General features: G+C 44.5%; 1 protein-coding gene across 2 annotated transcripts in view; it reads right to left on the bottom strand.

The window, feature by feature from the left end:
- smyd3 (SET and MYND domain containing 3) overlaps positions 1-16434 on the bottom strand; it is a 750592-nt gene that overhangs the window by 213275 nt on the left and 520883 nt on the right. The window contains exon 1 of one of the 2 annotated variants that reach the window (XM_052013010.1): positions 11795-11863. The exons of the other annotated variant lie outside the window; for it this stretch is intronic. The gene's annotated coding sequence lies outside the window, so the exon portion shown is untranslated. Of the gene's footprint in view, positions 1-11794; positions 11864-16434 lie in introns of those variants that run through there. 2 annotated transcript variants of the gene reach the window in all.

Raw genomic sequence — 16434 nt, 5'->3', positions numbered from 1 at the left:
CTGTGGATAAGTCCAGTGTAATCCTTGGCGATGTTTTAAAATCTGCACATCGGCTGATGTCTCACAGCTGGACCCAACTGGGCCACGAATTGATAGATCACGGGTAAGAACTGAAAGAAAGAAATGTGATCCAGAGGTTTCTCGTAGCCTTGTGCAACCAGAAACAACAACACTGCAAAAAGGCAGGGCCTGGGCTGAAACACGAGTGCCTGAAGTCAGGCGGCTAAGTTCAAGACAATGTTGAAAGTCAGCCCACCCCAAGTAAAGCAGTGTCCAGACTTCTGAAGGTTACCTTACCCCCTCATCACCTCAACCCAGTCTCAGACCATTTCTAAACAGGTTTCATCTTTCTTTCATTTGTATCACCCTTGGTCTCAACATTGATCCTGATCACCTGCTACATCTCACTTCACCTTTAGTTTGCCACAGTCACTCCCTGACCCAGAGCAATTTTATTACGCAGTTAACCCCTTTGGCCCTCATGGTGAAACCATACTGACATCAAAAAGGGCAGCCAAGGGGCAGGGAGGCTTTGTGTTTCCTGGCGAGGGCGCAGGGTTAACCGACACGATATGCCCGGGATCTTTCAAGCAAGCTCGGCAGTGCACAGAAGGGTCCTTTCTGCTGGGACCTCACGACATGTGTTGTACTTGTCATCTCATTCAGAACCAGTCAGAAAACATTCGCATCCCCGCCTCTTCCTTTCACTCTCTGACCTCCCCCACAAGCTTTGAAGTCTGCAGGTTGTTTGCTCTGTGTAGAAAGGGCTGATTGCTGCAGTTTAACATGACAAAGTGTCGTGTGTATAGGCATTTTGGAGAGAAACCCTTAGATTCCCACCTTTGAAGTGGGGCACTCTGTTCTGTGGGATGGGGTCAGTTTCACCATTGTCCTGGGAGCATGAAACCTGGCCCCATGACCCGAGCTGGTTGTGTTACATTCAGGGCTTGTCACTTTGTACAGCTTGGACACCAAAACCGACAGCCCATGTCCAGGAAAGACAGTCATTCCTTCAGTGCACAATCACAAGGTGGCTGTATTTTGTTGAGGGAATGTGGTTAGGGAAAACACCTTCCAAAAAGTTGTTAAATCCACCAACAGAAGAAGATTTCCTCCAACTATCAAAAAAATATTAACAGTAACAGTGACTTTCACAGCCTCTAAAGATGATGGAGTTCTTTTAGAGTGAAGTCACTGTTTTATAGTGGAAGCTACAGCAGTAAATTAGTGCACTGCAAGATCTCATACACTGCAATGTGATGTTGAGCAGAAGGCTGTTTTATGATCTGAAGGGTCGACAGCTCTTCCTTGAAACACCACCATGGAACCTTTTAGTTGCACACTGTCTAATGCAATAATCCACTGTGCAAAGCGATGCTTTGTAAAATAGAGGGTCTACCTGGCAGAAGATACCATAGAACCAGAAGAGTGCCCTTAGAGCTGGGATCCATAAAGGACCATTTCATGAATTTATGATTTGGAATAAGAATTGGTTTATTATTGTCACATGTACCGAGATACAGTGAAAAGTTTTTGTTTGCATGCCATTCAGACAGATCACTCCATATTTCAGCAATTCCAACCCCAAGCCAGACTGGTGACTACCATGGAAACTTATCTTTCCCGGGGGAAAGGGTGAGAGCACACATGCAGGGCTAGAGCTCCTCTATGCCGGGGGGAAGCCAGGTTTCCGGAAGAGGAGGACATTTAAGGGGCACCAGGGCAGAAAGCCTCATCTTTGAAACAAATGCATCAGAGATGAAGACACTGGGAAAAAGGAATGGCATTCTTACAGGAGGTAGGGTGAGAGGATGTATAGTCAAGGTAGCTGTGGGAGACCGTGGGCTTGTGAAAGATGTTAGTGGCGAATCTGAGATGGAGGCAGAGGGAGCCAGAAAGGGAAGGGAATGAGATAGACCACGTAACTGTGAGAGCAGGGTGGGAATAGGCAGCAAACATGATGAAATTTTCAAGTTCTGTATGGGTACAGGATGCAGCACCAGTGCAGTCCTCAATGTAAGTGTTGGGGGAGCGATCCCAAATAAGCCCAGAACCAGAATGTTGCACACATAGCTAGGACCCATGAGAGTTCCCATTGCTATACCTTTAACCCAGAGAGAGTGAGTGGAATCAAAGGAGAGGTTGCCGAGTGTAAGGATAAGCTCTGTCAATTGAATGAATGTGTTGGTGGCGGGGAACTGGTTGGGCCTCCATTCGGGGAAGAGACGGATGCTTGATGGAGGACAACCTTACCCCATCTGACCAATGTGTGACTCCAAACCATGACAGTGTGGTTGACTTTTAACTGCTCTCTGTGTCACAGTGCCACAGCCTATGTCTTATAAATGAATTATTGAAAAAGCTGTGTGGTCCAATTTCTCTGGCTCATGGTGATTAAAGACCATGAACAGATGTAGATGTGCAGAGGGAACAATGCATTATCCCATCAATGAGATGCACCACACGCACTAATTATTCACTGCATCATGACATAAAGAGTGAGTGTACATTTACTCCTGAATTCTGAGTCATGTGTCCTGTTGAAATATCCTTGCTGTTAGCCTATCTGGTCTTGGCCTCAACCACACTCCCTGGGTTATTGGTATCAAACCTAGAGGACCAGACGGTTTTCCACAGTGGTGAGGTTCTTGGGAGGTGGAAGTAAAGGTGACTCCTTGAGCAATATGATGCACCTGTAAGGGAAGGAGACCGTCGCTGTACTTTAAAAGCTGCACATTCCTTTATCACTGTGGATGGCAGTCGATTCCACATCTAGTTGGGAGCAGAGGGTTAGACTTTGCCTGGACTTTCCCTTCCCATCTCATATACCAGCACCATCTCTTGCAGCGATACTCATCTGTATGTGGCCCGCTGATAGTTCACCACTGTGACTAATAATCAAGCATGGACCTGATAGCCGGTGGCAAACTGTCCTCACCCAATTGATTCTGCAGGATCTCTCATAGGCTAAAAGATGAACTCTTGATCTCCCAATCTACCTTGTTGTGGCCCTTGCACTTTATTTGTCTACCTGCACGGCACTGCACACTGTAATTGCAAAACTGCATTCTGCATTCCGTTTTCCTTTTACTACCTCGATGTAATTGTGTATGGCATGATCTGTCTGGATGCCATCACTAAGGCCTCTGACTTCCACTTCTGACAACAGCCTTAGCCAGATGCTAAAACTCTCACCTACCTCTAGACTTGACAATTCACTCATAGCTAGTTTCTTGCATTTTACTCTTTGCAAAGTTGAGGACATTCAAGATTGTGCGGCCCATGTCCTGACTCACAAGTCCTGCTCAGCCCTATACTTTGATGTACTTATGTACGGCGTGATCTGTCTGGATGGCATGCAAACCAAATGCTTTTTACTGTATCTCAGTACGTGTGGCAATAATACCAATACCAACTAATACCAATACCAAGAAGGCACAACATGTCAGGATTATTGGCAAAGCAAGCATATATTGTAGACACAAGAGACCGAAGAAATTGGAATCTGGAGCAACAAACAATCTGCTGGAGGAACTCAGCGGGTCGAGCAGCATCTGTGGGGGGGAAATGAATTGTCGTTGTCCTGATGCAGGGTGCCGACCCGAAATGTCGACGATTCCTTTCCTCCCACAGACGTTGCTCGAACCGCTGAGTTCCTCCAGCAGATTGTTTGTTGCTCCAGCATTTATTGTATATCACTACCTCAGTTTGAGGATGCGGTGGTGAGCCACTGCCTCGATCATCCCATTTCATACAACAGTTAGGAGTAATAGGATAATTGAAGTTTATGGTACAGAAGGTGATTATTCAGTCTATCATCTCTGTGCCAACCAAAGGAGTTACTTCGGGTAAACCTGCTCCTGATCTTTAGATGCATTTTAAATGCATTTCTTCCTCCACTCCCCTTTTAGGCTGAGTTCTAGTCCCCCATCACAATCCGGATGAGAAAAGTATCCTCAGCTCTCTTTGACAGCTTACATCTACACCCTCTAGCACTTGGCTATAGGGAAATGGGCCCTACCCATCACTTAAAGCTCCCCTCAAACACCTTTGTTTTCAAAAGAGCCAAACCAACCTCTGTTCATAACTCTTCAGATCTACCGACAAAAAGTTGACAATCCCCAAGGTTTGAACATTTTCTTGCCTAAAGGCTACTTGTTAACCAAGTGGCTTTTTCATGATAATCCTGCCATAATTAACTGAAACTTTTTGTTTATTGCAGAATTACTCAATTAATTGACTTCCTCGATGCCCTTGGGATTTGAACTCGCGTCTGCATCATTTATCCACGACTCACGATTACTAATCCAGTACTTTAACAACCATGCTAGCGAACTTTGAGACATAAAACTGGATTTAACCAATATGGATTGTGTGGGTGGGATCACTGGGCGACATTAAGATTTCAGTGTTAGATCACTTAGTTTTCCAAAAAGCAGGAACTATCGAAGACCAGGGGGAGTAGACTCAATGTTGAAGTTAATTGTGAAGCATTTAACATCAATGTCAACATGTGAAATAAAAGGGATGCATTTCCCTAGTAAAATCAAAGTTACCAGTGTCTTTGCATTTAAAGCTAGCAAACCTATTGCAATAATAGCGTAGCAGTTAACATAACGCTATTACAGTGCCAGCGACCTGGGTTCAATTCCGGCCTCTGTCTGTAAAGAGTTTGTATGTTCTCCCAGTGTCTGCGTGGGTTTCCTCCGGGTGCTCCGGTTTCCTCCCACATTCCAAAGATGTACAGATTAGGAAATTGTGGACATGCTATGTTGGCGCCGGAAGCATGGCGACACTTGTGGGCTGCCCCCAGAACACTCTATGCAAAGATGCATTTAACTGTGTGCTTCGATGTACATATGGCTAATTAAGAAATCTTATCTTATCTTATCCAAAGACGTACGGGTTAGTAGGTTAACATGGGTGTAATTAGGTGGCGCAGGCTCGTTGGGCCAGAAGGGCCTGTTACCGTGCTGTATAAATAAAGTTTAAAAAAAGTTTTAAAAAAAAATCTTTTCTGCTTATTGCATGGGTTAATGGCAGACAGGATGGTGAAGAAGGCCTTTGGCACGCTGGTCTTCATCAGTCAGGGCACTGAATAGAGAAGTTGGGATGTTATTTTGCAGTTGTACAAGATTTCAGTGAGGCCGCATTTAGAATATTGTGTTCAGTTTTGGTCACCCTGCTGTAGGAAAGATGCCATTAAGCTGGAAAGAGTCCAGAGGAGATTTACGAGGATGTTGCTGGGACTTGAGGGACTGAGTTATGGAGAAAGATTGAGCAGGTTGGGACTGTCTTCATTGGAGCATAGGAGAATGAGGAGATCCTATAGAGGTGTAAAAAGCCATGGGGGGCATGGTTAGGGTGAATGCGCACAGTCTTTTTCCCATGTTTGGGGAATCAAGAACTAGAGGGCATATGTTTAAGTGAGAAGGGAGAGATTTAGTAAGAATTTGAGGGGCAACTTTTTTTAGACAGAGGATCGTACGTTTGTGAAATGAGCTGCCAAAGGAAGTGGTTGAGGCAGGTACAATAATAACTTTATGATTCTACGACACTATGTCTGGAGGGATATGGCCAAGCACAGGCAAAGGGAACCAGCTGAGATGGGAATTTTGGTGGGCATGGGCCAGCTGGGCCGAAGGGCCTTTTTCCTTGCTGTGTGGTTCTATGACTTTAAATTAGACAACATACTTTCAGAATGAGCTCACCAGACTGAAACATTAACTGTTTTTCTTTCCACAGATGCTGCCCGACTTGCTGAGTATTTCTAGTATTTCGTGTTTTTATTTCAGACGTCCAACAGCCACACTATGTTGCCGCTATTGCTGTGCTTTGCAATGAATTCATTGGGCTACTAGCCCAGTAAAGTGACCTTCAGCCAGATGGAGAAATATGAAGTCCTCGACCCTTATCCTACAATCCCTGGCCAATATGACTGAGGTCAGGTCAGCCACGCAGAGAAAGAAACATCCAATTCCATCTTGTTGGCACTGAATGCTCAGTATTCTTTTCAAAATCATTTCATTTCTCTTGGAACTGACATCACACTTCATCTGTGATTGCAACCTCACACATTTATGGAATCTCAGATTTACAAAGTGCCTTGGTCTTGCCAAAGGACAAAATCCAGCTTGGGAACAACTTTCTTGCTGGGAGCCTGAATCCTTTAAGGCGTTTGAATAAATCGCCAAGCCAACAAAATAATTCCACTGTTTTTCAAGAAGTCCAGGATTAGGAAAGTTCAAGGAAATCTTTGAAGTTGTTGACTTTGTAGCTGAGCTGAAAACAAAGGGCGGGGGCTCACATAGTTCACCGAGATATACAGATCTTGGGAATAAGCCTTTGGTACCACTGAAGAAAGTACACAACTTACTATCCAAACTGATTTCCCTCACCAATGCATTCCAACCCTTTGAAAGTGGGGCATCAGTATCCCTGGAATTTCCTTTCCAAACAGTCACTTCTTCCCTCAGGACCAAGAGGAAGGTGCTGATGTAGCGGTTAGCAAAACACTTTACAGTGCCAGCGACCCGGTTTCAAATCCGGCCACTGCCTGCGAGGAGTTTGTACATTCTCCCCGTGTCTGTGTGGGTTTCCTCCGGGTGCTCTGGTTTCCTCCCACATTCCAAAGACGTATGGGTTAGGAAGTTGTGGGCGTGCTATGTTGGCGCCGAAAGCGTGGCGACATTTGCGGGCTGCCCCCAGAACACTCTACGCAAAAGATACATTTCACTGTGTGTTTCGATGTACATGTGACTAATAAAGATATCTTATCTATCCATAGAATCGTTGAGTCATTATGACAATAGAAAGAGCCATTCAGCCCATCGAGTCTGTGCCAGCTCTTTGTAACACCCTTCTTCCTAATACCACTCCAATGTATTTTTCCCTCATGCCTATTAAAGTTCCTTTCCAAAATGAAAATGTTGATGCTCACATCCCGCTAAATCTTTCTCTTCACTTTAAAATCGGGTTCCCTGGTCCTTGAACCATCCATAAATAGGAATAACTTCTTTACATTTCCACATCGTGATCTTGTCCTCCTCTATCACATCTCCCACAACCTTCTTTGCTCCAAGGTAAACAATCTTCACCTACTCTTTAGCTGAAATCACACGTCCCTAAAACTACCCCGGTGAACCTTCTCATTGACTACTCTTCTGAACTTCATCCCATTTCGCACTGCCTCACCAGTCCCATCATCAGACCAGTAAGAAACTGTTTCTCAGGGCTCATCTCCTCATCAAACAGAGAAGTGATGATAAAGGCATAGAGAGGTTATGATCATCTTGCACAGAGCTGGAAGTAGCTGAACGACAGACCAAGTTAAGTCTCTTCTCTCCTGAAAAGGCAGAAGAGTGACCTAATACAGTTCTTTAACATAACGAAAAGCATTGTTGGAGATAAGAGTGTTTCTGCATGGAGAAGGATAAACATCTAACAGACACCAGGCAATCTTTGCCCAGAGGATGTACAACTCAATGCCGCAAGGAGTGACAGAAGTGGACGTTATAGATGTATTTCAGAGGAAGAGACCATAAGACACAGGAGCAGAATTAGGCCATTTGGCCCATCGTGTCTGCTCTGCCATTCGATCATGGCTGATTTATTTTTCCCTCTCAACCCCAAGCTGGGTTAGCTCGAAGGAGAAAGGTCATATTAATCGTGTTTGATAAAGAAAGACACGGGAATATTTATGTGGAGTGAGGACAACTGGGTCACGTGGCTTGTCTCTGTGCTCCATGGTCTACACGATTCTAAGGAATCAGCCAATCAGATTCCATACTCCTCTCCAGACACTGTGATTCCTGGAAATCCACAAGTTGATGAAATTATACAGGATCCCCTCTGTTTGGAATGTCCAAGGATTTGGAATTATCGAGCCTAATAGTAGATCCACTCACAATGTTGGGGCAAGGATTGGGAAAAAAAAGTGAGGTTTCTGTAAGAAAACAGCTCCCTCTCTTGGAAACTGGACATATGACACAATATAAAGGTATGTTTATGCACATTAAGGCAAGGGCAGAAACAAATGACATTTTAAGATTTCTTTATTAGTCACATGTACATCGAAACACACAGCGAAATGCATCTTTGCGTAGAGCGTTCTGGGGGGCAGCCCACAAGTGTCGCCACGCTTCTGGTGCCAACATAGCATGCCCACAACTTCCTAAGCCGTACGTCTTTGGAATGTGGGAGGAAACCGGAGCACCTGGAGGAAACTCATGCAGACATGGGGAGAAGGTACAAACTCCTTACAGGCAGCAGCAGGTATTGAACCCAGTCACTGGTACTGTATTAGCGTTACGCTAACCACTACACTACTTTACAGCACATTCAGAAGTGCTTCACAGTCAAGGAAGTACTTTAGAATTGTAGTCTCTGTTTGAATATAGGAAAACAATCTAGTTAATTTATGCAGAACAAGGTGTCATGAACAGCACAAAGATAATCACCTTTATTTTACATCATCATCTGGGCAAGATTACTGAGACTGGGTCTGTTGGATAAAGATAGGCCAGGACGCTCCAAATTATGTCACAGGCTCTTTGACATCCAATTAAGGGGACTGTGAAAGCCCCACTCAACAAGTGACTGGAACACTGATATCACTGGCGATGCAGAACTCCTTCTATCCTGAACCGGGATCTCAGCCTAGACTTTGGGTTCAAGTATCCGGAGCAGGATAAACCTACAATCCACTGAACATTTTTCATTCATTTATGGGATGTGGGCATCGCTGGCAATGCCAGCACTTATTGCTCATGCCTAACTATCCTTGAGAAGCTGGTGGTGAGCCACTTTCTTGAACCACCACAGTCCATGTCGTGAAAGTAATCCCACAGCTCTGCTGGATAAGGAGCAATGAATAAGGAACAGCATTCCTAAGTAACAAACCAGCCTAACTTGTATTCCCATGCATCTGTCACATGTCTTTCTAGATGGTAGAGGTCAAGGGTTTGGAAGGGGAAATCAAAGAAGTGCATTTTGTAAATTGCACTAAGTGTCATACACTGGAGCTAGAAAGATTGCAGAGGAGATTTACGAGGATATTGCCGGGACTTGAGGGACTGAATTATGGAGAGAGGTTTAGCAGGCTGGGACTTTATTCATTGGAGCTTATGAGAGTGAGGGGTGATCTTATGGAGGTGTATAACATCATGAGGCGCATAGATAGGGTCAATGCGCACAGTCTTTATCCCAGGGTTAGGGAATCAAGAACTAGAGGGCATAGCTTTAGGGTGAGAGGGGAGAGATATAATAGGAACCTGAGGGGCAACCTTTTCACCCAGAGAGTGGTCAGTATATGGAATGAGTTGCCAGAGGAAGTGGCTGAGGCAGGTACAGTATATTAACAACATTTAAAAGACACTTGGGCAGGTACATGGATAGGAAATGTTTAGACGGATGTGGGCCAAATGTCGGCAAATGGGACCAACTTGGATGGGTGTCTTGGTCGGCATTGACCACTTGGGCCAAAGGGCCTGCTTCCGTGTTGTATGACTCATGGTAGAGGGCTTAGAAGGAATATCAATCAACTGGTCTGCTTTGAGCTTGAACATTAGAGTCCTACAGCATGGAAACAGGCCATTTGGCCCACCATGCCCATTCCGACCAGTGGGCACTCATCCATATTAAACCCACCTTCCAACACTTGGCCCATAGCCTCCAATGTCTAGGCGATTCAAGTGTTTGTCTAGGCATTTCTTATATGTTGTCATCGACTCTGCTTCTACTGCTCTCTCCGGCAGTGTATTCCGGGTACTTACCGCTCTCTCGGTGAAAATGGTCCCCCTCAGATCCTCCCCTAAATCTTTTACCCCTTAACCTAAATCTATGTCCTCTAGTTTTATCTACTTCTGCTATAGGGAAAAGTTTCCTGCACTGCACCCTACCTGTACCCTTCATAAATTTTTATACCCCAGTCCCTGGAGTTGCACTAATCCAGGCGAGTGAAGATATTCTGCCATGCTCCTGACATTCCTTGCAATGGTGGAAGGGCTTTGGAACATCATAAAGTGAATCACTTGCCACAAACTCTGGCATGTTCTTGTAGCTATTGTATTTATATGAAACAACAAACAATCTGGAGGAACTCGGCAGGTCGAGCGGCATCAGTGGGAGGAAAGGAACTGTTGACATTTCGGGTCGAAACCCTGCTTCAGGACTGAGAGTGGAGAGGGGAGATGGCTGGTATGGAGGAGAAGGGGAGCGGTGAGACAGGAGTCTGAGGTGATTGGGGGACTGAGGAGGGGTGTAAGATGACAGGCAGGTGGTTCCAGGTAGGGAGGGGAGCAGAGGTGGAGTTGGGAGACAGTGGCAGGTGAATGATAGATGGAGGCAGACACAGAGAGAATAAAAAACAAAACGTCAACAATTCCTTCCCCCCACAGATGCTGCTTGACCCGCTGAGTTCCTCCAGCAGATTGTTTGTTGCCCCAGACCCCAGCAAGTGCGGTCTCTTGTGTATCCATTTCTACTCTATTTATATGATTGCTCCATTTAAGTTTCTTGTCACCATTTGCCCCAGATGTTAACGGCATGGAATTTTGTAATGGTAATACCGGTGAAAGTGAAAGAGAGTTGGTCAAATTCACTCCTGTTGGAGATGATCATTGCCTGGCACTTGTAAGGCATGAATGTTATTTGCCTGAACGTTGTTCAGCACCTGCTGCATTCAGGTATGAATTGCTTCAATACCTGACAAGCTGTGAATGGGATTGAACACAGAATTGAATTCTGACCTTATAACTTAACATTGAAAAACATTGAACTTTTGGATAGGTACATGGAGCTTAGAAAAATAGAGGGCTATGGGTAAGCCTTGTAACTTCTAAGATAGGGATATGTTCCGCACAACTTTGTGGGCCAAAGGGCCTGTATTGTGCAGTAGGTTTTCTACGTTTCTACAAAGCAGCTGAGGTGGGTGGGCCTGGGACAATGCCTTGAGGAACTCCCATGGCAATGACCTGTGGCTGAGATGACTGGTCTCCAACAACCATGTCACCCTTCCTTGGTCTGACTACAACCAGTGTAGAGTGTTCCCCAAGAACTGCAAGTGTTGTAATGGAGTGATTAAAAGACATATAATGAAGTACATGATTTATTTGATCTGTATTATTATGGCATCAACTGCTGTCCAAAGTCAGCACTTTCAGCATTTTTCCCATACCTCAAACTGACCCAAGAAGTAAGTTGCCATTTGGAAACAGAAGACAGGTTGCCCTACCACCTCCTTATGCACCTTGATGTCTAATTTTATTTGATATCTCTCCTGTGAAGCAGTTTGGGAAGTTTTAAAATGCAATTGGATCACACTGCTGGGCTTGGATCAAAACAGTGCCAGCTCCTTAGCACTTTGGTTCTGAACCTGAAAGACGGCAAATCAATAAAATCACTGGGAAAGCCGACTTCTTAGCATGTTGTTTCTCCCAACAAGAGCCAGTTCCTGGAGATAAACAACGACAAAAGCAAGGCATTTGTGCTTCTAATCCTCTCACTGTGTGTTGTAGATTTATTTGACTGGCACCATGTTTGAGAACAACAGAATGCAAGAACGAGGAGGTTAAGAAAAGAAACATGAAGAGTCTGACACATGGATTATTCATCCTTCAGCCTTTATCGATTACTGCCCCATCCAACACTGGCTGTCAATCAACGGCAATCTGCCAGTAAAGTAAGCTTGCAGTAAACACTTGCCTGTGGCTACAGACACATTCTCACTCAGCTACATTTTTAACGAGATCTCACTCATTCTGGCTTCATCTGTTTCTATACCACAACACATTACCTGGATTACACTGGGATGCTTGAAGCTGGTGGGGATCGTAAAGCTTGAGTGAAGGGCTTATTCCATCACAGGCGCTGCCTTTGATTGATTGAGGAGGCAGCAACTGTTGGCAAGAGCATCCCTGACACTCTCAGAAGCTGCAGGCCATATGGTGCATCACTCCAAGGCTGTGGGGCACCAGTTTTTACCTTCAGCTCTGGGTGAAATCAATGGGAGAGAAATTCGACAGGTTCTCCAACATATGGCCCACCCTCACTGCCAGATTTCTGCCCAGATGGTAAAGCTGAAAGTTAACCTCTGGGTGTCTCACTCGTTACAAGAGCTCAGGCCAAGTAATTTAGCACCACTGGCATTAAAAATGACATGGGCTAGAGAATCTTGTTTTGAGCAACTTATTTTTTTATTTCCCATTAGCTACACAGACACTAAGTTCTGGAATTTCCTCCTTTAATCTTCCCTGCATCTCCCGCTTTGTGACCTCCCGTTTTGGTCACTTGACCTAATACCTCCCAGTGTGGCTTGGTGTCAGTGTCATCCTGTGTTAGATAACACTCCAGTAAAAGATGCTTCATCACATCAACGCTGCAATTTGGTAGTTACTGAATCCTAGAGGCCACTAAAAAACATTTCCCGACATCAGTTTTAAAAGACAAATTCCACATGGCTAACATCTGATTCTAATCTGAGATCACATTCTTAAACAACTTCCCTATCAGTTGTGATATAATTAAAGTGACAACTATTACAACCATGTTTCACTTTTGTCACAGACAACCGTCTTAAATTTGTCCTTCACAACCTTGAACTTGTGACCTAGATGAATAAAGACTTGTTTTGCGATTATTATTTCTACCATAAAACATTTTGCATTTCTTTAATGGCCTCTTCTCTATGATGAATTTGCAGGGTAGGAAGAACATAGTTCATCAGTTCCTGGGGGAGAGGGGCATGAAGGCATCCTTCAAGGCCGCTCCACCCTTCTTGGCTGATCTTCTACCCCACAGTCCCCCTGCTCTCTGAACCACTTCCCCACCAACCTCCCAATTCTCTTGGTGTTCATCAGTCTTAGTACAGAACGAACTCACTGATTGAGGGTCTGATTGTCTACGACAGATCCACCCTTATCACCTTCTGCTAAAATCATTGTGATTCCTCATCACCTCTAAGGAATGGATCATCCTGATATTCATAATGGCTAGAACCGAACACAACATCAAAAGCCGAGTCAGGGGACATTGGGGTTCAGTGTAAGTGTTCAGCCTCTGCTGGCTTGCATTATAACCTTGTTACTTATGCGTTATGCTTATTGACACATTAAGGTTTAGATGTGGTAAGTCATAGAGTTGTACAGCACAGAAATGGGCTTCAGCCCACCATGTCCATGCCAACCTTTTTACCCTTCTATGCTACTCCCATTTGCCCACATTAGGACTGTATCCCTCCATTCTTTGCCTATTCAAGTGTCTGACTAAATGCCTCTTAAACGTAGTAGTTATACCTGATTCCACCACCTCCACTAGCATCACATTTCAGATATCCACCGCCCTTTTGTGTAAAAAAACCTACCCTTCAGATCCCCTTTAAAATTTTTACACAGAGAGAGTGGTGGGTGCCTGGAACGCGCTGCCGGGGTGGTGGTGGAGGCAGATGCAGCAGAGGTGCTTAAGAAGCTCTTAGACAGGTGCATGAATATTCAGAGAATGGCAAGATATGGACTTGTGTAGACAGAAGAGACCAGCTTAGTAGGCTTTTAATTACTAGGTTAATTAGTTCGGCACAACATTGTGGGTCGAAGGGCCTGTTCCTGTGTCGCACTGTTCTATGTTCTACGTTCTATGTTAAAATTCCTTCAAAAATATCTTAAACCTATGTCCTCCTGTTATTGATAAGTAGGGTGTAATGAGTTTGCTCATATTGCTAAGTCTCTTTCATTTTCACTCTTCATTAATGTTATTCCTACCACTATGTACAAGTGCTTCCAACTGGCAGCCATGTTCAATGGGTGATCCTCAGCTGAGCCATTGACTCATGGGTTCAAATTCTTCACCAGAGACATGAATCCAGACGGACACTCCACAGAGGAGTGAGTGAGCATCAGGGATGCACGTCTCTCAGATGAAATGTTAAACCGAGGCCCTGTGTAACATAAGAGAACCCAGACTTCTTAACACCTCGCTCCTTCAGCCATAAGAGGAGGTTACGTGGGCATCAGCTCAATGCTGTTAGTGAAGAGCTGGGTGTGCAGATACTGGCTGTCACATGTTCTACTGACAACCCTTCCAAAGTTCTTCATTGGTTGTCAATTGCTTTGGGACATCCTGAGGTTGTCAAAGGCACACTATATTGTGCACGTTTTTTTTTAAACTGCTATTTTGAAAATAATCCCTTTCATCTTCTTTCTAATTGAGAATGGTAAGATTACTGAAGTCACCTTCTTCTCAGCAGTTCCCTGCAAACATTGATGACTTGATTCCATTCGTGATTTGTGGGTTCTGAGTTGGCCATTGAGGCCAGTGTGGGAATTGTAAACTCTTCCACTGTGAACCCAATGATTAAGGAAATCAGTATGTGCATTCCATTTATGCTTATAATATACATTCTGAATATAGTAGGTACTATCACCTGCAGTCATTACAAACTCTTAGTCATCATTATGTCTCGAATATGATTGATGAAGCTTCAAAAATTCCTTCCCTGCATTAATTGAGAACTCCAAGACATAACCCATAAATGTGAGCAAGTTAGTTCTTTAAAGGTTTTTTTGAGCCCATCCAATTCCCTCATATGACCTTGATATCAAAACCTGGTTGGAATGTTTTTGGTGGGTTTGAATGTCAAGAACACAAGAAAATAGGAGCAGCCTGCCCTGCAATTCAATATGATCATGGCTGATCCATGCTGGCCTCAGCTCCTCTTCTGTGCCAGTCCCAAGAGCCCTCAATTCCTCGATCTTTCAAATATTTATCTATCTCCACAAATATATTTAATGATTTGGCCTCCACCACCCTTGGGGGCAGAGAAATGTTTACCCACCTCAGTTTTAGTGGACCAGCCCCTTATTTTGTAGCTATGCCCCTTTGTTTGTGACTCTCCCACTAAAATGTGAAATGTCCAGTGGCAGTGGACACTTCGCATTACTGAGTTCCTCTACATTCAGTCTTCAACTCTGTGAAGAGCCTTAACTCCCCTCACATGAATTTAACTGTGGGATATTCAGGCAAAGATACAGATTGAATTTTGGTTCAAAGTATATTGCCAGTTATTATGGCATTGAGGTGATGGCTGAAACATCTCATGTAGTGATGGGCTAAACAACAGCATTAAATGTATTTTGAGCAGAGTTCTGGAGGTTTCCTGGACCTAACCTAATACTATTTTCAAGTGAAACCCAGTCTCTGGAATTATCAGGAGCAAACACAATAGCGTAGCTCTTGGCTGAGACACCAGGATTTAACAGGGATAGGGGGTGGAGGTGAATAACAGCGCTGGGTGAGAGGTAGGGCGGGGTTTGGTGTATTTATAACATAAGATATCTTTATTAGTCACATGTACATCGAAACACACAGTGAAATACATCTTTTGCGTAGAGTGTTCTGAGGGCAGCCCGCAAGTGTCACCACGCTTCCGGCACCAACATAGCATGCCCACAACTTCCTAACTCGTACGTCTTTGGAACATGGGAGGAAACTGGAGCACCCGGAGTAAACCCACGCAGACACGGGGAGAACGTACAAACTCCTTACAGACAGTGGCTGGAATTGAACGCAGGTCACTGGCGCTATAATAGCGTTACACTACCCGCTACACTACCATGCCTGCCCTTAGGATATGTGGTGGGATGGCATCCTACTGCCATAGTCATTGTTAGTCGTTCTGTTCAATTTCCAGAATCTTGTTTATCTTTCCCACTCATTTCAGTCCACTTCTGATCTAAAGTGTAAGCCCAACTTGTCTGTCCATAATTACCCCCAGCTACTAGAACCATAGAACACAACAGCACACAAAACAGGCCATTCGGCCCTTCTAGTCTGTGCCAAAATGGTATGCCGCTAGTCCCATTTACCTGCACCCAGTCCATAACCCTCCGACCTCTCCCGTCCATGTATCTATCCAATTTATTCTTAAAACTCAAGAGTGAGCCCACATTTACTAGATCAGATGGCAGCCCATTCCATACTCCCACCACTCTTTGAGTGAAGAAGTTCCCTCTAATGTTTCCCCAAACTTTTCCCCTTTCACCCGAAAGCCATGTCCTCTCGTACTCATCTCTCCTAATCTAGGTGGAAAGAGCCTACTCGCATTAACTCTATCTATACCCCTCATAATTTTGTAAACCTCTGTCAAATCTCCCCTCATTCTTCTGCGCACCAAGGAATAAAGTCCTAACCTGTTCAGTCTTTCCCTGTAACTCAACTCCTGAAGACCCGGCAACATTCCAGTAAATCTCCTCTGCACTCTTTCAACCTTACAAATATCCTTCCTATAGTTAGGTGACCAGAACTGCACACAATACTCCAAATTTGGCCTCACCAATGTCTTATACAACCTCACCATAACATTCCAACTCCTATACTCAATACTTTGATTTAAGAATGCCAGGATGCCGAAAGCCTTCTTTACAACCCTGTCTACCTGTGATG

Source organism: Pristis pectinata, chromosome 3 (assembly GCF_009764475.1).
Source record: "Pristis pectinata isolate sPriPec2 chromosome 3, sPriPec2.1.pri, whole genome shotgun sequence".
In the NCBI taxonomy this organism is placed as follows: domain Eukaryota; kingdom Metazoa; phylum Chordata; class Chondrichthyes; order Rhinopristiformes; family Pristidae; genus Pristis; species Pristis pectinata.
The sequence above is the reverse complement of the archived record's forward strand: the minus strand, read 5'-3'. Positions and strand labels throughout refer to the sequence as shown.